Here is a 26054-nt window from a genome sequence, read left to right as displayed (position 1 = left end):
ACTGACCAAACTCTTCCATAGTGCAGTTCCATTGATTCCATTCTTGAGTCACCGGAGTTGCACCAGGAATAAATTTAACCAATTAGTTAGAGACAGTTGTGAAGTGTTGTTACTAATTAATAGTTTTAGGGTATTAAAATTTTCAAAAGCGACTGCGGTGATTTAGGAGCCTGACTGAATCCAATTAGGACTGAAAATCTTACTTGGATTCTTACATCACACAGATGCTTGGGGAAAAGTGACCCATGGTCTTAAATGAGAACACAATCACATTTAGAAGTTAATTTTGAGCAATTCCTTTTTTGTTGTTTAATTGTCCAAATTTCAAGCCCAATGTCATTATGTTTTCTAATGACCATGTAGTTTGCAACATTGGGTGTTAATAGTTTATGCGCTGAAAAGTGGTGAAAGAATTGCTGAAGATCACACTGCTCTGTGTTTGCGTGTGTGTGTGTCCAGCATGTATAATTTACATCCTTACTTTTTTTTTAATCTCCGAAGTTGTTACCCCACTCCTACCCCAGGAGCAGCACTTTTGGGAGAGAGGGAGAAACACTCTTTTTTCTTTCCTCCCTCTTTATTTTTTTAATTGCATACATGTGAGATATGCAGATAACATTAGGGCATTTGCAGTGTGTGTGTTTGTGTGTTCCTGTGCAGAACTAATTTTCCAAGCAAAAATTCCCTTTGAAATAATGTTTAAAAAAAAAAACACACAAAAAAGAAATAGTGAACTGGATGCTCCCTATTTGCATTTTATTTACCTGCTGAGGTCTAGTACATGAAATAAAGTAATGTTTAAAAGACAAAAATCAAGGTTGAGCCATAAAGCAAAACATATATTCTCTGTACTATAGACTTCCTTCTTGAGGGTGGTGCGTGTTGTCAGGGTAAGCTACAGAACGTGCAGATGGTTTTTCAGGGCCCTGCAGCTCCTTGCGCAGTTTATAAACTGATGCATATGGTGCTTTATAATGCAATTTCTGAAGTAAAATTACCTTATGCTGCACCCCCGTCCCCTTATAAACACACGCACAATTTCAGAAAAGCTATTGTAGCCTCTGGTTTAGCAGTTTCTCCAAGGTGTGGTGAAGTACCAGGATAAACACTCGAGACGTGATGAGAAATGTCACCGGAAGGGATCATCTTAGCTGACACGCATGAAGGGCCCTGCTGGAAACCCTGACTGACGCCTGCAGTCCCCAGCAGCAGCGCCGCGCGTTGGCCTCTGCGGCTCGGCGCAGCACTGCAGGGAGCAGCAACACATTCAGTGGGTTTATCATGGACCTGTGTAGCTAAATGTTTCTGAATCTATGAAATCCTGTTGTCTTCAATCATCATGCTTTGTCACTGTAAAACCAACAAAAAAGCATTTTTTAGTCTAATTTAAGGAGCTGCTTCTTTTATAGCACATAATATTTCGCTTTGTACTATATTTGATAGTTAAAGAATAATTTAGTCCATAGAATAACTTTGTTGTATTTGTACTGTTCATGAATGTTACAAGAAAAGTGCTTTACTTTGTTGCCATAATTCTCTTGTACTGCTGTAAAATATTTTTTCTGCTTTACAGAAACGTAACTCGATTCACATTTTCAGTACAGGGTTTTTTGTGTGTATGTTTTTGGGGGTTTTTTTGGTCAGTATTCTGAATGTTTACATCTGTTCGACATTAGCCATTCTATGCCTTTATAGGGCAGTATTACTCCTGCAGTATAACAGCAATGTGAAATCCACTCATACTTAACATGCATGAGAAGTATAGATTTATTGGGGAAATCCCTAACATTCATAGATATTTTTTCCATCCATATTCAGTGAAGTAAATACCCTCCTTCAGTCCTCTACCAAAGAAAATATTATTCCCACAGRACAAGCTCAGAAAATGGTTCTCTGAATCTTCCGAAGGGGGGGTAGTTGATTTCAGCAGGATTGCTACAGTTTAATGCTGTTATGCTCTGCTTTGTTACCCACCTAGATGGACTGGGTGAAACAAGCATTTTAACAATTTTTGGTTTTGAGACAGTGTTTTGTTTAGAATTCAGGGATCATGCTTTCTTTAATGGTGCTGTTTGTTTGTTTTTTTTTAAGAAAACAGAACATTTTGTTGCCTACAGAAATGACCATTCACAAAATCATAAATTAAATAAAATGGTTTGTCTTCATAACTTCTCTCTTCTCCCTTTCCTTTTCCCTTCCTTGTCCCTTGAAAATAACAACTTGGGCTTCAATATTAAAATATTCTGAAAAAAATAAAGAGATAAAATAATATTTGTCATTTGCTTGTTTATTTTATGTTCAGTGCCTTAGGCAGAAGACCCTACTTGTGCACATCCATTGTATGTACAGGTTGGTGAAATAGAAATGAGAGAGAAAAATTGGTCCTACATAAAAGAGTTTTAAATTACAATGATGTAAAACATAGGCTGAATGACTTCTGATGTAACTCAAGTATTATCATCTTATAATAGTAAAGTAAAACTAGGTGTTGTATATTAAGTTGTTGTAAGTAGAACAGTTTGTGGATGAAAGTGCCTTGGGTAGTTATGCCTGGTGTATTTTAGTACTTTGACTCTGTCAGCAACCGCCTCCAGAATATACTTAACAACACCACATCCAGGTACACACCTCTCTCATTTCTCATCCCCGCAGCGGAAGAAATTAAATGTCCATAGTACATGAAAGGCTATCAGTTCAAAATATCCTGAAATCAAGTAGCTTTTACACTCTGCAAGGTCTTCCTGAAATGGGAATTTAGTAGCCATTCCATTTTAAAAATAAAATCAACATTTTACCCTGCAAAGAGAGCTTTAAGTATGGTTGGTTAGGGTGGAAGGGTGAGATGGTGGCAAGCAAATAGCTATTTCATAGGCCCCCTCAGATATACTCAGGACAGCACTTCCTCAGGTCCATTTTTGTCGAGCCTCCTATCATTATTATTTGAATTGTGGTAGCATCTGATGGTCTTGTTAGCAGGGAACAGCAGCCTCTTCTGCCAATATTTGTAAATCCATAAAGAAGACAGTGCCAGCCTGTATAGTTTATAATCTAATGACCTTTTTTCATATCCCAACACCTACCTGGGAAACTCACCTCATAATGTCATGCAGATTGTTATTTACATTATCTCATTCTGCTTAGATAGCTATCTTTGCATGGAGCTTTGCAAAATCAGGCACTAGCCCAGCTTTTGGTGGTAATAGCTTTTCAAGCTAATTTTTAACAATATTTCACCTAAGCAAATGGCATTCAAATCATTTTCTTAATCTGATAGAGCTAAATATTTACTTTTATCCTTTTCCTTTTTACTTTAAAAACCTGTAAAATGTTTCTGCACATTTTTATTTGAACTTGAAAAATAAATATATGGCTCTTCTGTAGTGTTTTTCAAGTACCTTATCAATATTAGTAAGTTAAGCCTTGTGATGCTCTCCTCTTAGGTCAGCCCAGACAGACCATATCAGTTCAACCAGCAGATGGCATCAGGAGAAAACATGCTGCTTTGTTCTTAGGAAAGAAATTATGTCTGATTCTCTTCAATTTTCCTGTCCATCAGCAAAAGCACATAACACACAGAAAAACAACCCTGAATATACAGATGTTCTGGGTTGTTCTTTTTTTCCTGTATAGTTTTCTCTCGTATTCCTCCAGCAATGCTTTGCCCTTTTTAGATGCAGTACTTCAGTATAAGATGCTTCATTCTGTGTTATGCATTCCCTAATCGAATGCTTCATTCAAGGATGGGTCATTTAATTTAATTAGTTAGTTTGCCATACTGACCCAATCTCGCTGGACACTTCCTAGCGAGAGGAGGTTTCTTATGCCTTGCTACTTTGTGATAGCAGGCAGTGCACTGGGAGAAAACAGTTGGAAATCTTGCTTTCATTTCAGTGTGGGGCTTTAGTTGTAGTGAAAGCAAGCCCTCCTCTCCCCCCCAATCCTTGCGCTTGGATTTCGATAGAAATGATCCCCTGAAGCTCACACCATCTTTTCCTGCACTTGGCAACTACCTTTGAAAGCACTGACTGAAGGTTCTGCTCTTACCAAGCCTGGTCTTTGTCAGATCACTTGTCTTGCGCCAAAATACCACCCGATAGTGGTAGCTTTGAGTAGCACCACTTTGGAGACATCCTTACATGATAAAGAGTGTAAATGGAGTCACAGGCATTGGTACCCACTGGTACCTGCTTGTGGAAACAGCATGTTAATAGTGCTGCTGGTTTTTATGGAAACGGAGCTGGACATCATAGAACCAAAGCAGCGTTTGTTGAGATAATATCCATCAAGCCATTTCAGACATCTGTACACCATTTGCTGGTACTGTAAAAATACATAGCAAGCACTTATAAGAGGAGTTTGTTATACCTGTCAGTTAAATGGCAGCCACTTACTTTAAGTACTAAAAGTTCATGCTCTCAACCCGGGAGGTGCTGACTGACTTACCAGCAGTGATGAAATCAACAGTTRTTTCACATATCCACGAGGGAGAAAATGTCTGGATTATAATTTTGGGGCACTAATGACAACCTGGATAAAAGTGAATTTCTGTGTACAGGTCACCTGTCTAAGCCCTTCTGTTCTGTGTGCATGGTCCCAGTCCTTTAGAGCTTAGGTCAGCCTTCATTGTCATATCTTTGGGTCCTTCCAAAGAAAAGCCAAGAATTTTCTACAGGCATCTCTGAGCATCCTTATGCAGGTACAGCCAGGGTAGAGGACAACTTAAGATACCACAGAAAAAAAATCATGTTTGAAAATAAGATTAATACCTTGAATAATTAACTTCTATGAATAAGAAATCTTGCTAAGTTGAGTAAATAAACATCTGTTGCTATTAACATAAAAAGGGCACACTTTTTTTTTTTTTTTTTTTTGAAAATACTAGGCCTTGCTGTAAACCCTCTTGTCTGCCTCAAGTTCTTTCCCAAACTGCTCAGATTCATCCTGAAAAATCACTTTTTTCACTCCTCCTCACTGTGAACTTTCAACCCAGGGTCCATTGCACAGAGTCTTTGCCACTGTGTGCATTTCTGGCTTTTAAAGAAACAAATCTGGAGGATGAAGGACAGACTTGCACACAGTGCTACACCCTTCAGTTGTTTACTTAGGCTGCTCATTGAGACCATGTTATGGAGTCTTTGGGGAAAAGAATAAAGATAAAATTAGCTCTGAAAATGTGATAATCCTAACATATGTGCCTTGCCTTCCTTTAGGTTACTGAGAGGAAAAGTCCAAGCCTCAGATATTTTAATAGGTGTGAGCAGCAGTGAAGCCACAGCAGCCAGAATAGACCATTTATCCTGGGTTCCGTCCAGAAGTGAGTATTTACAGTTCAGCAAGTCCAAATAAATGTCCTTAGAGTATTAGGAAAACATAGCCAAAGAAGATATTTTTGTCACTGAAAATAAGCAAGGATAAGGAGAGAGTTGGCGTAAGACTAGTGAAAATCAAGTTCATTTATGTTTTTGGAACAAGTGATCGTGCCAATTGTTTTAAAATTTCAACATCTGTGCAGGTTTGGAAATATTAAGAACATCTTTTGTAGCTCTTAGATGGGAGAAAGTTTTAAATATCTAAGGAAAAAATAGATCCACAACTATTTGATAGTATAGCATTATAAAACTTTATTGCTAGGTTCTTAAAAATGTCTGTTTAATGATGTTTTATAAAGTTTCTAGTTAGGATATTAAAAAGTTGCTGTATGCTCAGAATTTTTCAAAATAAGGATCTTTTTATTTTGGTTTCCTAAATAGGAATTTCAGGCCCTTAGTTTAGTCTCCTGTTTGTAAAAATCTTTGCTTATATTGCTAAGCCTAGCTGATTTATGTTCTTCACTGTGTAAGACAGTTCCAAAAGTAATCTGGATATGCAGTCAGCAGCATCCATTTCCGTTAACTTAGAACACAACTGAGATGGATGGGGAAAAAATACACATTTCTTTTTTAGGTTTCTTTAAAATAAAATGAAAGGGCAGTGAAAATAGACATGTGATTCAAGGGGCTTTGTTATTGGACTTGAGGCACAGCACTTCTGTATCTCACATCTTCTGAATTTTTCAGAGAAGGAATATAAAGATCTTTATGAAGTGTGTAGGTGACAGTAAAGAGGAATGATATATATGCCAGTGCCAGCAGTACTTGAATATTTAATAAAAAAGGATTTGTAGAGACTTAGGCAGAAAATGAAATAACACTTTGGAGAAATAGAAAGAAATATGTGTGATGTGTCAGTCACAAGGGGTTCCTCTCTCTCTGGCATCTGATGATTGTTGCTGAAGTGACATGGTTAAAAAAAAAAAAAAAAGATTATATTTAAAGACTACCAAAGGAGAGTAAAGCATTAGGAAAGTGGGCCGTGAAGAATGTCTAAATCAGGATTATGTATTAGGGTATTTCTTGTGATGCAAAAAGAAGGCTGGTTTTATTCATAAATTACAGAATCACAAAAATAGGCTTGACAGGAATCTGAAGGCCAGCTTGTCCCTCCTGCCCCATGTTAAGCTTAGCTGTGGCCATGTTGTTGCTGACAGTGGTATGCCTAACCCTTTCTTAAGGGCCTCCAGTGACTGAGACAATTTGTTTCAGTGCTTCACTGTTCTTACAATTAGAAAGCTTATCCTAATGTTTAACCCAAATCTTCCTAGCTGCAATTTAAGCCCATTCAGTCTTATCTATGCTTCACAGACAYTGAAAATAACTTATTCCTTTCCTCTTCGCAGCAGTCCATTAGATACTTAGACTGTTAATTTGTCTCTCTTGGTTTTCCATTGTTTAAGCTAAACAACCCTAATATTAAGCCTTTCTTTGTAGGTCGTGTTTTCCAATCTCCTATCATTTTCATTGATCTTCTGTGGACTGTCTCCGATTACTTCAAATCCTTTGCAGTGCAGTTCCCAAGAGTGAATACTTTATGTCAGCTGAGGCTGAGTAGAGTGGTAGGATTGGTTTGTATGCTTTATAGGATAAAATTCTGTTTCTGCTTCCCAGAATAGCACTTGCTTTGCCCACAGCCTGTCTGACTCAGGTTCAAGYTGGTCCCAGTAACCCATGCATCCTTTCCAGTAAAATCACTTCTAGATACTTCTTCCCCATCCTGCATTTGAACAATTAAGTATTTCTAAGTGTAGGATCTTCTATTTATCACTACTCAATACTATCCTAATATTTTAAACCATAACTTGAACTTGTCAAGATCATTTTAAATTCTGATCTTATCCMCTAACAAACTCACAGTCCTTCCCAGCTGGGTATCATCTGCAAATTTAGAAAAATAGAGCCATGGGATCATAAGATAATTCAGGTTGGAAGGGATCTCATCTAGCCCAGTCTCCTGTTCATTACTCATTGTCCTATTGTCCATGTCATTAATTAAAATGTTGGAAGGAACTGGAGTCGTGTCAGAACCCATTCTGGTATGTTCCCCATTATGACGATATAAGAATGGTTTTCCGGCTGTTTTTGACTTACTGAATAACAGTTTGGTCTAGACCATATTTTCCCAGTTTACTCAACAAAATGTTATTTAAGCAGTGCTAAAAGCCTTATTGAAATCAAGCTATGACATCTGCTGCGTCTTGGTCCACTGTGCCTGTTACTCTGTCATGGAAGGAAATTATATTGGTTTGACCTGACTTCTTCTTGACAAATTCATGTTGACTGTTGCTGTTCTGCTATTTATCTCTGGGGTGTCTACAAGCCATTCATTTGTGCTAGCATTCTTCCAGAGAGTGAAACAAAGCTGGTGATACCAATTCCCTTCACTCCTCCTTTTCTCCCTTTTGAAATCTAGGCACTTACTTACATTTGTCCTTCACCAATCTTTGTTGCATCACCCATTCTTCATCAAAATATAACTCTTAATGGTCCTCTGACTTCATCAGCTACCTCTTCAAGGGCTATCAAATGAAGCCTATTATGCCCCTGTCATTTTAAATATACAGCTCATCTGAATACTTTCTAACCTATTCAAGGCTGAGATAGTGCTGTTTGTTTGTTTCTAGTACTAATTGTGATAATTATCTGATTATAATCCACCTTTTTAGGATAGTTTTTCCTCTCCTTCAGGTAGCAGACTAACAATCACTTTGGTGTTCCTCCTCCTGTTGATGTATTTCCAGAGTGACTTTTTTGTTACTTTTTTTGTCCTTTGCTGATTGAATCTAATTTTGTGCTTGGCCTTTCTGATTTCACCCTTACATGCTTGTGCTATAAGTTGCCTCTGTATGCTAGCTTTCCTTGAGGAAAGAGGAGCTCATGAAGAGCATGTGTTAGCAGAAGTTGTTCTCCTGCTATACATATTATTTCTCTGCTTGCTTCTTCAAAACTTTGGTTAAACTGAGCAAGAAACACAAGCAAACTCTGAACAATTCCAGTCCATAAAGTCACATTAAAGTAAATTGTAAGATACCTATTGATCATTATTAAGAAGTAGTAAAAATTAAAAGATCAAATGGATTTCAAGATCTTCAAGAAAAATAATAACATACAGAAAATGAACTGTAACATTAAGATCAGGACACATTATTAAGAAAACAGTACTTTGACACAGCAAATGTTATCATCAAGCTACAGCTAGTTCTGAAACAAAAAGAGGTATCTGTATTAAATATCACAGAATGACCTGAATAAGTAACAATAGTAAAACAATGAAATAATAATGAATATAGCATCTGTATAATTTAAAAACTGGTGAACCTAATGGATTAAACCCATTTTAGTGTAGAAAAATACACATTTCAAGGAACTACTTTAGCTGATCATAAACAGTGAATTAAAATTAGCGGCAGTTTGTTACCTTGCTGCACATTTTGCAGAATTTTGTATTTAATGTGGTTTTTGCTAGCTTTTCTTTTGCTTTATAGTTTGTAGTTATTTGCCCTGGTGTTAGAAAGTGTAAATGGATACCAGTTCACAATTGAAGAATTTTAATTCTATTTTAAGTTGCTTTCTAACCTGTGTAAAAATCTGTGTAACTTGCCAAGGAGCAATGAACATTAATAGATGATTTGGGGCCACCTCATGTAAAATCATTAAAAGTGCATGATGTAAAAACTTTTTTTTTGGATACACCAATATTCAGAGCATGTATGAGGTAAATAAAGAAACCCGGTAGTTTTATTTATGTTTTGATTATTTGCTTAGAATAGATTGAGATTGTTTTGGAACTGGAGTGCGTATGCAGAAGGACCCTGAATTTGAACAGCCAACCAAAGTGCAGCAAAACAAATGCTGAGGCTGTTGATATCAGCCCAGTGCAGTAATGCCCCCTGTCACCTGGCCAAGGAGCAGCTGTTGTGGAAAATAAATAAGTTCTCTATCATACTGGCAAGCAGACAGGTCTTAGCTTTGGCAGGTACAGGAGCGTAGAAGAAATAAATGTTAATCAGACATTCAGAAAAGGTGATTCTTTTGTGATTCTTTTTTGTGATTCTTAAAAAAAAAAATCCTCCTGCTGGTAGACAGAAAATATTATTAAATAGTGTGGGTTTTTTAGATGTGGATTTTCTTTTATTGAAGATTGATGGCATAGAAAAGTTGGTTTATTATGCTTAAATGGTAGCATTTTCTCATACTGCACTTGGTTTTAAATAATAATCTTTTCTTGTAGTTTTTAATTATTTAATTGTCTACCAGCTTACACCCCCAAAGTTATTACCATCCTTTATACTCATGTTAAAAAGTGTCTGACTCCACAATATTCACACTGAAGTAACTGGGAATCCAGCTGTATTACACAGCACAGATGTATATAAACTGTCCCAAAGTACTTGGATGTTACTAATCACTATTGCTTCTTAATTACAGATGCATTTGGGTATGTTGTACATAAAAGTTACACCCCAGGTACAGAGCATATCTGCAAGGCTGAGTCCTCCTTTTCCACTGGGAAGTATTACTCTAGTAGACCAGGAGGACATTGCCCAAAGTTCCTTGCTACCCAGCAGGTCATACTGGCTCTATCTGAACTACTAAATTCACTGTCCAGGGAATGCTTGTGAGCTCTGAGGCAGGATGGCACATGTGTGTGCTAATAAACTCTCTTAGCCTCCCAAACCAGGTGCCTCCATGGATACTCCTCTGCAAAGGGTGCCTGGACTGCTCCAGCTCGAGAACCAAGCTCAGGAGCTCCCTGGAGTGCTGCCTCTTGGCATGGGCCAAAATCTCAGCAGAGGATATTCCAGCAGTTTATTAGTAGACATGACCATATTTAAGTGCTGGCAAAGGTCCTGAATACTTCTTAATTTACAACTATAGATGCAGCCAATGTGTGTGTCAAGATGTATAGGACTTATTTGCTGTACATGTGTTGCATAGATGATATGTGAAGGCACAACCATACAAGCTTTGTTCCCTTTGTTTATATAATTTTGTGTCCCCAGAGCTGTCAGTTGGAAAATGCATAGAAGAATTGAAAAAAAATTTTTTTTTTCTTCTAACACTGCACTAGATCTTTATTAGCATAAATAAACTTTATTAAAATAAAGAAAATTCTTGAAGTTATTAGCTCTTCACAGAATCATAGAATCACAGAATGGTTGAGGTTGGAAGGGACCTCTGGAGATCATCTAGTCCAACCCCCCCCTGCTCAAGCAGGGTCACCTAGAGCACATTGCCCAGCACCCTATCCAGACAGCTTTTGAATATCTCCATGGATGGAGACTCCACAACTTCTCTGGGCAACCTGTTCCAGTGCTCTGTCACCCTCACAGTGAAAAAGTTTTTCCTCATGTTCAGACAGAACTTCCTGTGTTTCAGTTTGTGACCGTTGCCTCTCATCCTATCACTGGGCGCCACAGAGGAGAGTCTGGCCCCATTCTCTTTACACTCTCCCTTCAGATGCTTATACACATTGATAAGATCTCCCCTCAGTCTTCTCTCCTCCAGGCTGAACAGTCCCAGCTCTCTCAGCCTTTCCTCGTATGACAGATGCTACAGTCCCTTAAATATCTTCGTGGCCCTTTGCTGGACTTGCTCCAGTAGCTCCACGTCTCTCTTGTACTGGGGAGCCCAGCACTGGACACAGCACTCCAGATGTGGCCTCACTAGGGCTGAGTAGAGGGGGAGGATCACCTCCCTCGACCTGCTGGCAACACTCTTCCTGATGCACCTCAGGATACCATTGGCCTTCTTGGCCACAAGGACACACTGCTGGCTTGTGGTCGACTTGTTATCGACCAGGACCCCCAGGTCTTTTTTCACACAGCTGCTCTCCAGCAGGTCAGCCCCCAACCTGTACTGGTGCACGGGGTTATTCCTCCCTAGGTGCAGGACCCTGCACTTGCCTTTATTGAACTTCATGAGGTTCCTCTCCGCCCAGCTCTCCAGCCTGTCCAGGTCTCTCTGAATGGCAGCACAGCCCTCTGGTGTCTCAGCCACTCCTCCCAGTTTTGTATCGTCAGCAAACTTGCTGAGGGTGCACTCTCTGCCTTCATCCAGGTCATGTTATTATTGATTACTATTCATTTTTAATTATAATTATTAGTTATTGGTAGTTATTAGTTCCTCTTCTTCTGATTTTCGTTGGGTAGCCTTTAAATAGTCCTTCTGTTTGTTTCTCAATTACAGACTGGGGAAAAAAAAAAACTGTGCATGTAGTCTTACAAGTTCCAACATAATAGTTCTTATTATTGGTTTATGTGAGCTGTGTGAAAGTAGAGTCTCACTATTTTCTGCTGAAAGAACATTCGATGAAGAAAGAAAAAGGAAGTTTCACTTGATGAACATCCTTTTCATGCCATATCTGGCTTTTCTTAGGAAAGTGTTATTCAAGTTATATATGGCAATGGAGTTGCCCTTCTGAATATTAACCAATTTATCAGTCCTGATTACTGGTTCCAGTATGGAATGCTGAATGCTGAATGCATATGCTGTCCACATCCCAAGTGTATACTAGGGTCATGTATCAGCATCTCCTGTGATTTCTTTTTATTGAAATAAAATCTTAGTTTGCAAAAGGGACAGAAACCAACACTTGGAGCCCTGAAAACACCTGATGAGGATATATGGTGATCAGGGCTCCAAGGTGTGCCTGGTGTGCTTAAGAGGTAAGGATGGGCTGAGCCCAACTGAGATTTCTAGTGAAAATCATCAGTTTGAACACAGTATATATTGTATCGAAGAGAAGTAAGCCTGAATAATGTTTGTAATAATGTGTTTGTTTAAGATTTTGTTGGTAAAATAGAAGAGAACTGTACATTTCTTTCAATAAAACCTGCTCCAAAGTAATAAAAAGGCACATAACTTTAGGACTGAATTAATTTAACTTAAAATTGCTTTGGCACCAACCAGGTAGCTGTAATTGCTAATATTTCTAAATCTGTCTCTCATGAAGCACAGTGCTGAATGAGGCAAGCTTCCTCATTATTTCTTCCTCTTTTTTGATACTTTGCCATTGCTATGGGAAAGGTGACTGGACTCAAGGAATTTATTTAAGTGGAGGTGCACATTTATAAAGCAGCCTTTTATGTGGCTAGTTACCTGTTTTTTCTATAGTCCATTCTAAGTAATCTAGCTTCGGCTTCTCAAGTCTATCAAGATATTTGGAATTAGGCATTCAGGACAAAAATAACTTCTCAAAATCAGAATTTTTTCTGATGAAGTTCTGACTTTGTCAAGATATATCCAAAGGCTGAGAGGTGCTTCATTAGATTATTAGATTTTATGTATTCCTTTTCATGATAGTTATGATCTATATGCACTTAATAGAGCTAGTTTAATAGACTAAAAATGAACAGGCTATTCTGGAAAGAAAGTGCTAATTTTTTGAATTTTGTTTGAAATATTTCTCTGGCTACACTTCCCAAAAATTTAACTTTAAATACATATTGCACTTTGATACATAGTTAACCTACATACTTTTTTGTCCTTTCTAGGAATTATACAGAACTTTCAAAAATATAACTTAACTTTCATGAAACTATGGTTTCACTAATGTTTGTGTACCTATGCTAAAGAAATAGATATTTTCTCCATGAAAACTAAATAACAGCAAGTCAATTTAAGGCAACAAATATGGTCAAGGTAAATTTTGCAAGCACAAACCTGAAGACTGAATGAAAAACATATTATCCTTCCATGTGTAATCATCAAATTTAATAGAATGAGTTCTGTTCTGTTTGTTAGTTTAACAAATTAGTGTATCTTTAGTTGGCAATAGCAGTCCTATTAAGATTTAAATCAGAAGATAGAGAGAGATTATGTTACTTCTTTATTTGGCTTTTGTGCATATGCAACCAAAACCCTCCAATTTAGGTATCCACAAGTAAAGAATAACATTGAAACCTTGATGAGAAATTGCCAAATAACTGTAGAATGATTAAAAGACTGGAAAACCTGAAAGTGAAAGTCTCTGAGAGTTCATAGTACTTAAATTCTGAAAGAGGAAGTAGTTAAAGTAGTGACTTAATCATGAACTGTGAATACTTCCATGAGGAACAGTAATTTATGAATAGCTCACTCTCTCTGTTGAATGTATAACAAAATCTAGTGGTTGGAAACTAAATTGGGCAATTTAGCTTGCAAGTAAAATACATATTTTTAACAATGGCAAGAAAGTACTGGATGGTAAGGAGCTGCTAAATTGTCAAGAGCTGTGGAGGATTCTCCGTCACTATAAATTTATAAGTTGAGCCTGAGGGGACATTTTACTAGTACTCTTCTATTTCGACAACTACAATTGAAGATACACAGGTGTCATGGGCAAAACAGTCCCAGCTGGAGGAGTTTTTACATAATTTAATTTATTGCTGATTAACACCCACTTCTGATCACAATTCAGGTATGGGGCAAAAAAGAACATAAACAATCAAACAAACACGTAAGGAATCACCTTTCTCCCTCTTTTTCCAGGCTCAGCTTAAAGCGAACACCTCCCCACTTCCTAGTCTCGCTTCCCTGGGTTTTGCTGCAGGTTACACTTAGACCCTCCCAGTTCCTTCGGAGAGGTGATGGGTGGCACAGGAGCAGGGGGTCATGTGCACAATGGTTTCTTTCTGCTGCTCCTGCTTCTTACTCATTTCCTCTGCCCCCGTGTGGGTCGCTTACAGCCATGGTCCCTTGGGGTGTCCCTGCCCTGGCTCAGAGTGCCTCTTTCCAAGCTTGTGTCTCCAGCCATGTCCCCAACAACATCTCCTTCCCCGTGGCTCTTCCATGACTTATTCTGTGAAATGCTTCCTGGTACCACGGAAGAAAGTCCTATTGGGAAGCATCATGTTCTAACAATCCGAAGAATTCATAAAAAAGATGTAAAAACACTGATTTTCACTGAAGTTGAAGGCAACATTTCTGTTGACTTCCATCTTTCTGAAACTTCTAGCTCCAGTTTTAAATCTTCACTGTTAAAGGCACCTGCCTAAAATAAGGTACCACTTTAGCAAGGTAGTTATGCCTGTATGGAACCATAAACATATTTAAATTGATTCTTTTTCTCAGAAGAGCAGCTGAGCTTCTAAATATCTACATATAAATTCGAAATTATATTCCCTACATTTCTGAAATAAGCTCTTTTCTGAATCTCAAATGTTGTTACTCTTATGAAATTAAAACTTCTATTGAATACCATAAGTGATAAGATTTAGCCTTGAAACATAACCTTTTATTAAATCTTAACAAATAGAACTACAAAAACACTTTGAATATAGAAGAAAAAAACTATCATCAGTGACATTTGTTACTGATTATATGGGGACCTGATAGATGATTTAATTTTAGACTGCAAATTCAATTCCTGACCCACATGTCACTACACAGAAGGTTTATGTAATTATCATTAGTGTGTTGTTATTTATCCATGTGTAGATCCTGCTGACTTTTTATTATTTGCTACCAATGTTGTCATTAAAAATTCATGCCAATTAAGATCATTTAAATGGAGACATGAAAAAATATCTAATTTTGTTTTAAATTTCAATTATTTCTTTGATTTATTTTTCATGTCTTTTAGCATTTGTAAAATAACAATCTAGAAAGAAAATGGCTAGAAAAATAGAAACCAAGGGTAATCATTCTCTTACCTCTATATACCTGGAGGTGGCAAGCTTCTCATTTTGGGCTAAGCAAATCATGTGCTGTCACCACTCTTTGGTCAATCAGTTAAAAAAGAAAAAAAAAAATAGCACAGATGGTATATCTTGTTGCAGTATTAGTTTCAGGCCCTTTATGAATCTTCATGAATCACTTGAGTAGGTAAAACAGTATCTGTCAATTTTATTTTATTGGATTTACTGAAATCAGGAAATAAGTAACATGCAAGTATGTATTAGTCTCTACTCGGCACTTTATTATAGAACTCAGTTCTCCAAGATGGCAAATTCAGATGTGTTTTCTAGACCTTTGGATATATACTTTTTCTGCTTATTCACTTGACTGAGGAACCTTAATGATCTCAATTTTATGAGCCTCTGTTCCTGACAATGGTAAAAGCCTTGACATCTCTTTTAGATCAGCTTTTAAGATCCTTAAGTAGAGCACAGTTTTCATGTAAGCTTCAAGATGAAAACTGAGAGTGGAGAGCATGCTTAATGGGGAGCTAACCCTGTTAAACAATTTTTGCACTAGAAAACTTCCCCTCTGTCCAGGAGAGAGCTGTTCCTGGGAACTGCTGCTGCCTGCCTAGGTCTGCGACGGGGGCTCAGTGCCTGCCAGAGAGCTGAGGACCATTTCAGAAAGGTTTAAATGAACCAATGGCTGGCGATTGGGTCTCTCAGACTAGACAGCTACTCATGGCTTAAGTCTAAGTTTCCTACTCAACCACCATATCTATATACAGATCTTTCCATAATAACATTCTCTTACACCTAGCAGCTCTAGCACCTTTAGTTAATATTATCTTCTTTCTTTGCCTTCTTTTCTGAGCAGATGAGAAAACAGACCAAGCAAGGTTGCATTTTTTTCCAAGACTCACACACTGATTCATTAACAAAAATAGAAATAAAATTTGGGAGTAAATATTTTGATACTCTGTCATTCTTCTGACTTACAAGCTGTAGGTAGTAAGTTTGCAGTTATTAATGTGAAGAAAGTAACACAGTGAACTCTTCTAACGTTGAGATGTGCATCTTGTAATGGGTACTCTGCCAGATCCAGCAAATAGCATCCACCAAAATCTAATCTCCTCTGTGGTCAGTTAGATCTTGTAAAAGCTGCTTCTAGTATTGCCGTCTGGTGAAATACCAGTCATGTTATAACTTTGATTATCGTTCCATTTCTGTAGTACCTAAACTGTGTTGCTTACTGTAAATGAATGAAAGACTTCCTGGAAGTTAGATCTTACAGTCATAAACTCTTTCACCTTTGTTTCTTTATTTGTTTTAAGGGTCCATTCTACCAGTCCTGTCTGAAGAACCTTTCATCATTTTGATTTTCTTTTCTGATTTTCAGCCTTGTGGGACAGTGAAGCTGTCCCAGAACAGAAGCTATAGCAGTCTCTGCATTGATGCGGAATGAGATCCTGCAATGAGTTCTCAGCCATGGGGAGCAGAAGTGAAATCTGATATTGATAGAGATCATTTGAGTAACGAGGGGAAAGGAAATGCTTCCAGAGTGAATATTTTTGTTTGTTTGCATGTATGTTAAGCATTTGAATAACTTTATAGGGAAGATTTGTCATGTATTTCAGTGCAAAAAGACATGCAGTGTTGGAAATTGGCTTTTACAAATGTCACCGGAAAAGAAGCACTCTGCTCATTAGGTGGATTCGTACCAAGTTTCCCCTCTAAGCAGGAGCTCCTGCAGTGTTCTGCCTTCCTGCTTTCTCTTTCTCCCTCTCTCTGTTAAATTTTTTTAATATGTATCCTGGCGGCAGGACTTAGCAGTAGATCAAGTGATTTTTTACTAGCACTGGGCCCATGATGTTTGCTGAAGCACAGTGACATTACTCAAAGTTGTATAATACACAGTAGTATATTATCTGATAGCAAATGCTTTTGTTCTTTTGATAACAGCACATTCAGAGCTTTAAATCACTATTTTCCTCAGTATGAGGAAGGCTAAGGCAAAGATGGTGATGATATACAATGCCCTCCATTGCTGGAGTAAAAGCAGATGAAAACACGGCAGGCCGTGGTGGACGTGTTCACAGTACAGTGTTCCCTGAGGCGTTCTGGGGAAAATGGGATTTCTGCAGACCAGACTTTAAGGATGAGGTGCTGAGAAGAAGCTGAATCAGGAGAGAGGGCTGAAATAAGGTGCCCCGCGAAGACCTGTGAAGCCTTGGTAGTAATGTATTTGGATTTGGGGTAGGTGGGAGAGGACAGGGGTGATCTTTGCAGCTTTGTAAATGAAATAATTAAAAGTTAAAATACTGGCTCTCTAAATTCTTTGCCTATGAAAGACCAACTGTTTTTTTCCCTAGACGGAATAAAAGAGCCAGTGTATAGGCAGTGCCTAGGAGAAAATGTTCCTGTCAAAGACTCAATCAGTTTTAACATTACTTTTATATTATTTCTGATGATGGGAACAAAATTACTTCACAAAATTGTATTGATTACAATTTAACTGGACATATTTATCTCGAAATGCAAAGCATTTATCAGGAGCAGCACAACTGATATATATGTATGTATGTGATCAATCAGATGCTAATTATAACTGTGGTAGTTTCCTATTTCAGAGGTCAGATATTAGGAAAAAACTGTATAGCTTGTATGAAGTACATTCATTGATAGAGAAGTCTGGGAGTTTTAGTGTTATGTTTTGTGTTTTATTTTAATTCCCAGCTTTAAATAAAGAACAGATACAGCAGCTTCATGAGAGAGCTTTATGGAGTAGGTTTATATGTTAATTTACCAAATTATCCATGAATAATTTAAAACAAACATTAGATTTAGAGAAGATGAGCTGTATCTTCTAATAATAAAGTTAAAGAAAAATTAAGAAACAGGTAAGTTTATTTCTTTACTCAGCGAAGCAATTTTCATGTGATGGATTAGTCCTATTTAATCAGAACAGTGAGGCAGCTGGATAAATCCTAGCTAGAAGAATATTGGGTCATTTGTTAGCCCTTCAGCCAATTACAGCTGCAGCTGCTCTACAGTATCTTTTGCTTCTCATCATTGGGCTTCATTTTTTTTTTTTTTCCTTGAAAACGCTAGATGATGAGCCCTCAATGGGTAAGAAATGCAGGGCACAGAGATCTTACAGCAGCAGGGTGCYGGTGGATAAAATATGATCTTTCTCATCCCCAGTGGAGAGCCTCAGTGAAACTTGTTCATGGAACTGGAGAGCTACAGGATCATGGGTTAGTCCCAACTTGACAAGAAGACCTGTGAAGCGCCTTTCTTCTGCTTCAGGAAAAACTCCAGATTTTTTTCCCCCCCCAAAAATCAAAATTCCCAGATCTTTCTTGTTGTCATTCTTTTTTTTTAATTCAGACAACTTTAGTGGTAAATTTAGATACTGTTTGTTTGTGCTGAGGTTTGTGCTTTGGTTTTGTGGTTGTTTTGTATTTTCTTCTTCTAAAAAGTAGGCAAATCCAGATGAGAAAATGGCTATAAAATCTTGTCAGGGATCATGTGGTGGTACTGAGAGAGAGAAAGCTTCAGAGGAGTTTGGGAATATTGTTTGAATTTTTTTTTCCCCCCAGGACTAAAGGAAAGCAATTCTTTCTACAGCTCTTAGTGATGTCCTGCAATTCATGATATATTTCAGTACCAAATAGATTTTAGTGACCCCAGTGGAAAGGACGTAAATTTTATCTATTTTGTTCTCTCCAGAGACAGAGATTTTGGGCTCTTTCCCCTCCCCTCCCCAGTTGGTTGATAGCAGCTTAGTTAAAAGAGAATTTTGTTGGATTCTGCTTTGTCTACCTATAAGTAAATATTGGGTGTTTGTTGTGCTGTGTCCCCCTTCGTGGAACCTTCTGAATATAAGGGTTTCGGACATTCACTGCCAGGGCGGAAGAGGAAGGATGAGGCGACGCGGAGGCCAGGAGAGCAGACACTAGGCTGCCTGYGTAACGGGCAAGGCTATACTTGGTGGAAAAGTGTACTTTGGGTGCTTTATGCAGCCCTGGTTACTGAGACATGAACATCAAAGTCTCACAGAGGGTGAGCCGTAACTGACCTGCATATAAGGCAATTTTGGTTGTTCCCTCCCCCCGCCCATAAATTAGGATTGGTGTGCATTCGTGGGGGATGGGAGACTGATCTATTTTTACAGATCATATTCTGGACATTCATGTGTTGTACGTTTTCTTTCAGAGCCATGGGAGACCTTCTGGTGTTTAAAACCATTTTGTTAATGTTGTTTACCTCTGTGTTGCCGAAAGGGCTGCCTTCAGCGAAGAGCCAGGATGGTAGCTTCCGGCTTGTGCAGCCCGAGCAGCTCAGCACATCCTAGAGCAGGCAGAAAGATACTCTTTAGCTTGGAAAAGGACCACAGAGCTCCAGCTGGGAGCCAAGATGGTGAGAAATCAGTCTGAGAAGAAATTTTTTTTTGCTGGCCTTTCCATGGGCTCCATACTGGGTTGTTGGTTTTGGTTTTGCTTTTTTTCTTTCCTTCTGTGGTAGAAGATCTGTGGCCAATTCTGTCCCAGCAAGCTTGGTTTCAGGAGGGAATCTATCAAGCTCCATCCACAGCACTAGCAGTGGACTTCCTTGGAAATTGGGCCCCTTTCACAGGATATTCATGTCTCATCCATGTGACTCCTGACTGGTCTTACTTTTTGTCATTTTTTTATACCAAATTTATAGATATTTCCTCAGCATGCTTGGTCTGTATGTGGCAAAGTTTGTCTAAAAAGTCACTAAATGTTCAGAAGAAATTTTGCAAGATGAAGGTCTTCTCCAGAGCTGGTCATCCCAGGGTATGAGTTCCTCAGTTTAGTGGCTTTGCCTGCCAGGGGGTCGCATGTCATTCTGAGGCACTGGACTGCACTGGAAAGGAAAGAAGTGCTACGGATATAAGAAATGTATGTATTTAAGGAACATTGAGTCTACTGGTTAAAACAGAATTGCACTACTGTACCACATTTTTCCTCTGTGTGTTGGGAAATTCACTGTGCCTCGGTTGCCCATAAGTAAAGAAGTGATCGAATACCTCTCTCTCTCTCTCTCTCTCTCTCTCTCCTCGGTGTGGCAGGACAAATGCATTACAAAATGGCAGGCACACTGATAGGAAAGAACAAGGGGTGATATAGTGATAGAATGAAAGTGACTGAGGTTTTCCCGAGTCTTCAGGGCTCGCTTGTTCAAACTAGAACTTTATACTTCCCCAAACTGACAAGCAAGCCTAAAAATAATGGGCAGGAAAAAATTAGCATAGCATATGCAGCATGAGAAGCCAATTATAAAATGCAGTTATACAAATACTTAGAAAATGTTGTGTAAGCTAAGTTTTTTGCTCTTTAATCAGTTGTGCAAGATAAATGGGAGTCTGTTTCTTCAGTATGATGTGGCGCAAAATAAGAGAGGTATTTTCGTACCCAGAGCATCCTTTTATCATAGGCACTGTCTTCACCCCTTCTCAGACTCCTTCTAGCTGCATCCTACAGCTCCTCCTCCTGGGCAGAAACAGCCAGTGGGTTGATTAGCCATATTTCATACCCTCACCCACTGTCTCTCTTATAGCTTATGAGAAGCAACCTGAGCTAGTACAAAAATGGACTATTGCTATGTTTTGTAGCAGCCAGTAGCAGCTGAAGCCTGTGGGATATTTAGGTGCTAAATTATACCTTATGTCCTATTGACTAGTTCTGTCTAATATACCAGCTTTGTGCTGCAATATATCCCCTGGGTTACACTACATAGTAATAATAGTATGTGCTCTATCTTGTACATGTTAATTTTAAATTATGTTTACACAATGTATGAATGTGAATCAATTGAAGCTTGACATTCCTATTTCAGGGTAGAAATAGCTAGTCAATATGAGCTGATAATATTGATTGGGCTGTTTGTGTGTCTGTTATACCTACTGTACAGGTAATGAATATCAATATACAAGAGTCTGCTCAAGTATTTTGTAGTCAAAAGCATGAAGAGTTCACTGAATGTTAAAGGCAGTCTTCCATGTTGAAAAGCAGCTGCCAATATTTTGGTATAATAGATTCATCTGTAATCTAAAGTATATCTAAAAAAAATGAAATGTGAAATACTCTGTCTTAAAGGGAAAACATGAACATATGTTTCACAGTACACTTCTGACATGCAGTGTCTCACACTCTAGAGCGGATTTTTCTGTTTTTCAGTCAGATGTAGAGCTGGCATTAAATCTGTGGGATTCCCAGGCAGAAGCGAAGGTGTACCGGTGTCTCTCTTCCACCTACGCTTTAGATGACTTGCAGGGCTACCTTCTTTTACTGCAGTGGCCATTTTTCTGCCCTCTCCTCTGTGGTCTGAAATCTTAAGCAGTTGCTCTAGGTCTTGCCTTTAAAACTGGTTCCAAGAAGGCAATCAGAAATGGATAATATGTCATTATCCTAAATGAGGATCACTAAGCATTCACTTCCCCTTAATTACAGTCTTTGCAAAAGAAGAGACCAAATCTGTTGCTGATAGGGAAAAATTAAGACTCTAACCACAAGTCAGTCGTTAGCTCTATGACATGGCCTCCAAACGCATCATGAGGAGCAGCAGGGCTCTCTTGGGAGCACACCAGGGACTGGACTGTGCCGCTGAATTTCCTTGCACGGCTCTGTGCTCCCCCAGACTTGCCATGAAAGGCTTAGTAGGGAAGCGCCTTACTGATACCAGACTGACAGTGCTAACAGCATGCTGGGGGATGATTGCAGCAAAGGCACTGAGTCTGCTCTTTGTAATGACTAAAACCCTCTGCTTTGCTTCTCTTAGCCTTCAGTTTGGGGATATGTCTACCCATGCCCTGAGCACACACAAGTTTATTGCACCAATGCTACAGCCTTACTGGAAACTATATAGGCATGTTAATGTGTTGCCAAACTAAAGGGGAAAAAAATTAAAAATCTGGTTCTTGGGAAGGCTTACTAGCTTGGGCCCAGCATTATGAAAGCGTGTCTGTCTAGCTGTCATTCAGAGCTGGCTTTGTTCAGCCAACCCCAACTGTGGGCAGAAGAGATTAACGATACTATGAAAAATGTCATGTAGACATACCCAGTGAGATCTTCATGGTTCTTAAAAATTATTTTAACACTTTAACTTGAGAGTGATTAAGTTAAAATGAAGCAAACTGATGAATCAACTCTCCCTGTTTAAAATGGGTTTCCCCCTCCAAAAGCTGCTTGTTCTATATTTCAGGGTTCCTCACATGGAATCAGTCACCCACATACTGTAATTTTTCTTAATCTAAGAAAGCATTTTATGTTCTTGAGATGAACTTTCCATTGCTTGCTAACAGAGAGGCTAGTATAGACAGATTTTTGTCCTGGTGGTAGTRTGGGAAAAATAATAATGGAATGTTATATATCCCCTAAATTGCACAGTGGCTGTAGCTCTGTTGATGCTGGAGAACAGAACTGCCTACTTAGGAACAAAAAGCTTCTGGCTGCTTCCACAAGGGGAGGAAACCTTGTGCCTGCGACTCATAGCTGGGGACACTGACGTAAGGGTTACCAGCATTTATTTTTGTCTATCATTAAATAAATGAAGTTAGAAATGCAGAGTGGCAGTGTGAATATCTACATTCATAGACATGAATGCTAATGTTGTTCCATGTTGCTTACCACGGTTATTAATCTTTTCTAGAAGATTAAGGAACAGGCATTTTGATTTTTATTTAATGTGCTATGATGAACCTGAAGAATATTAAAGAAATTTTGAATTCTCCCTTGGCAGCCCGTCATCTAACTGAATCACAATGTTTTTATATTTAAAATCTGAACTCTACTTTTTTTTCTGCTTTCATTCTGGCTCATGACTACAGACCATTTGACTTATCCTATGAATTTCTGGAAAGATCATATTGTAGAATTATTAAATATAAATTCCTCTTCCCTATTATCAGGCTTATAAAAATATTGGAGAGGAAGTTTGTTACCTTTTTTAAAGAAAAGGGAATTGCTGTTTTAAAAGTTGGATGGTTTTCTCAAGTTTGGTGGGGGAGTTGATTGTTTTTAGTGTGAGAGGATATGCTAATTAAATGGTAGACTGTTATAGTGATCACTTCCCTATAACAAATGCATTCTCTTGTTTACCACAACCAAATTCAGTTTTCATCTGTATGTTAAAATGATTTCATCTGAAGTGGCTGCACTTGAAAGGTGTTGGCTGCTTTGACAAAATGCTTACTATGCTCCCAATGTTGATGTTCCTCATTACCTTCAGGAACATCTCATTAGCTGGCCCAGAGTGATTACAATAATCTGGGTGATTTTTTTCTTTCCAAGAGGTTGCTCTCTGAATACTTTCAGGTGACATTTCATTAGAAAAGTGTATAAAGTTTTCAGCTACATCTTTCTCAAAGGACTAAAGCAATAAAGAAGTTGCTAGTAACACTTTATAACACTTCTTTTTCTTTCTTTCTTTTTTTTGGTTTTGGTGGCCTGAATTTGCAGGTGACAATTTTGGAAGACTAGATTTGTGTGGTCAAGTAATTCTGTATTTACCATGCAGTATGGTAAATCTAGCAAGTCAGAAAAAAAGAGTGGCCTATGCTCTTTGGAGCAGAAGTCTGGCAATTAGTAGGTTAAATTCAGTCTTGTATCCATCTATTCCTGCACTGAACAGACAGACAGGAATATTCTACAAGTTATGTAACTTATTTGGATGGTAATCTCTCTGGGACAGGGACCATGAAAAGTCATGTGGTCTTACTATATGCAAATTCACAGACATGAAGATCCTCTTGCTTTTGATTATTGGGATTACAAAAATGTTAAGGATTGCTAAATGTATACCAGTTAATGCCCTTATGCTGGCATGAGATACAGAGTTGCAGTTATATAATGAATAGATTGGAGGAGAGGAAAAACGTTATTTCCACCACTCCTGCTGCTTGGCTGTCCAAGGAAGATGAGGTCCATCCTTCAAACTGGCAGTTCCCAAGCCTCAGTACTTGGAGCTCTGAACAGAAGAAACAGTTCTGGATTTTGCCTGGTATATTCATGTGTTTTGTAACTTATCTCTATCATATTTATCTCATATTGAAGGCAGCTGCTGCTCACACACACACACATATATATATTCTTTTTTTCCATTACATATGCAGTGTGTGTATATGTGTAGTGTTTTCAAGTACAGGTGGGAATGAAATGACACAGCCGTCTGCTGCTGGAGTATTCATAGATGATGAAGCCGAGAGGGAGGACTGTGATACTCTGATTTGACTTCTTGTGTAAATACTATTTTATATATACATATAATAGTTTGAGGGGAAAATATCCCATTTTGATTTAAGTATTTGTTTGCTTACTAGCTGTGTTAATCAGTAATCCTCAATACTGAGGAACTGGCCATGTTTATTCTGTGATAATAAGTTGGTTACTCACTGAGACAAAAAATGAATTTAAAAAATTGCCCACCTCAGCAGTTACTAGATTCCTTTGCCTGCMCTTTCTCTCTGTCACTGATCCCTTGCTCCTTGTAGTCTGTATGGGTGAAAAAGTCTTGCCTTCAGCTCTCTTGCAGTTTTGTTTTCATTTTCCTTAGCTCTCCTGTAACAAGCATTTTAAATTTCACTTACTGTCACATTTTCTTCCACCTTCYGAGCTGAGGATCCAGTCTTTGTTCCTTTAATGATTTTTGCTTCTACTTCTGCTTCTAATTTTCAGCCATAAGTCTGGTTCCTCTTCCTCTGTTCTTTGAATATGCCCAAACTCTACTTTTTCCCCAGCCTTAGTTTTGTACATGAAAGGAAAAAAAAAAATCTTCCCTGTCTGTGTTTCTTTAAATAGTCCGTATCTTTGGCTATTTTCATGTGGCTCCCTGTTTCAGGGATGTAGCTTTGTCACCATTTTCTGCATTCACTTCTAATTCCTTTTTTTAATTACTTTTCTTGCGTTTGCAGATAAGCATTTTAGGATCCACCCCCTGCAGAGCAGTTTTGGTTAACTGCCTTGCTAGCAAACTCTGCCTCTCGTAAACACGGGCGGGCGGACTGCCCCATCTGGCTCTGCCATCTCTCTCGCTCCCCTAGTTTCTGTATTCCTGCATCTACTGACTTAAATATTTCAGCAACCTGTTCTGCATTTCACCAGTAACTGTTTTTTTGGGKTTTTTTTGTTTTGTTTTGTTAAGATGAAGGCCACTCTGTTTTTGAGAGTCCTGAGTACTGCTCCAGCAAGCTAACATCTTCCAGGAGCTTTCCTTTAGTTCCAGCTCTGTTTTATTTTGCCCAGTGGGTGTTTTGCAATCAATACTTTGAAAGAAATTGCTTCACTTTTCTTGAATTTTCTTTCCCTGTGCTCATGCAGAGGGAGAGAGGCCCATATAGCACAATGAACTAAGGCCTGCTTTTTGCATGCTGTTTCTGCTGTGTATTTTCCCTTTTCTGTGCTAGGAAGAGGAAGCAACACATTTGACTGATGATGGATGTATTTTCCCCTGTACAGTTTATCTATGTAATAATCTATTTCTGTTACCAGCTACTGGTGTTATTTTGGTAGCCGTGAAGCTTCTATAACTGCCCTTCTTGGGTTTAACATGCTTCAATCACTTTTGCATGTGCAGAGTTGATAATCTTCCCTTGCTTTGGCTTGTTTACAGGCTGTAGAGAGCTAAAAATGTATTCAGAGTTTCTCCTCGAAGACACTCAAAACAAGCAGTTACTTGTGTCAAAAAGCTTCTTCTTGTGACTCTTCTTTCTTGCTTCCTAAACCACACAGAGCATGAGTAATTTTGGACAGCCCTTTAACCCCTAGAAAGACTTAAGAAAATATCGTGCACTCTAGATGCATTTTGTCTGTATCAGCAGTATTACAGAAGTGGAATAGTTTGCTGAAACCTTTATAGTTTCAGGGATATGGGGCCAGCCACTAGAAGGCAACGTGATCGCACAAACTGCCAAAACATAAAATTCCCTCTGAGCTAGCTGAGCTGAAACCTGCACTTCTGCTCAATAAAATCAGTTTTGTCACCTGTATGTGTAATTAGTAGGTGAGCTATTAAAAACACAGCATTCTACTTCTGCAGTGATTGAGGTGCCATGACA

The 26054-nt window shown here is 38.4% G+C and overlaps 1 long non-coding RNA gene across 4 annotated transcripts; it reads right to left on the bottom strand.

The window, feature by feature from the left end:
* Positions 1-733: 733 nt before the first annotated feature.
* On the bottom strand, positions 734-24918 carry LOC112969483. 4 transcript variants are annotated; one of them, XR_003254731.1, is made up of 4 exons: positions 24588-24918; positions 19244-19867; positions 15008-15072; positions 734-1350 (listed from the first exon to the last, which is right to left on the bottom strand). It is a non-coding gene; the product is annotated as an uncharacterized LOC112969483 (long non-coding RNA). The 4 variants fall into 4 exon arrangements; XR_003254732.1 differs by lacking the exon at positions 734-1350 and adding an exon at positions 11422-11562; XR_003254730.1 differs by lacking the exon at positions 734-1350 and adding an exon at positions 11516-14346.
* Between the last annotated feature and the right edge of the window lie 1136 nt (positions 24919-26054).

Source organism: Apteryx rowi, unplaced genomic scaffold (assembly GCF_003343035.1).
Source record: "Apteryx rowi isolate R43461 unplaced genomic scaffold, aptRow1 scaffold_352, whole genome shotgun sequence".
Classification (NCBI taxonomy): Eukaryota; Metazoa; Chordata; class Aves; order Apterygiformes; family Apterygidae; genus Apteryx; species Apteryx rowi.
The sequence above is the reverse complement of the archived record's forward strand: the minus strand, read 5'-3'. Positions and strand labels throughout refer to the sequence as shown.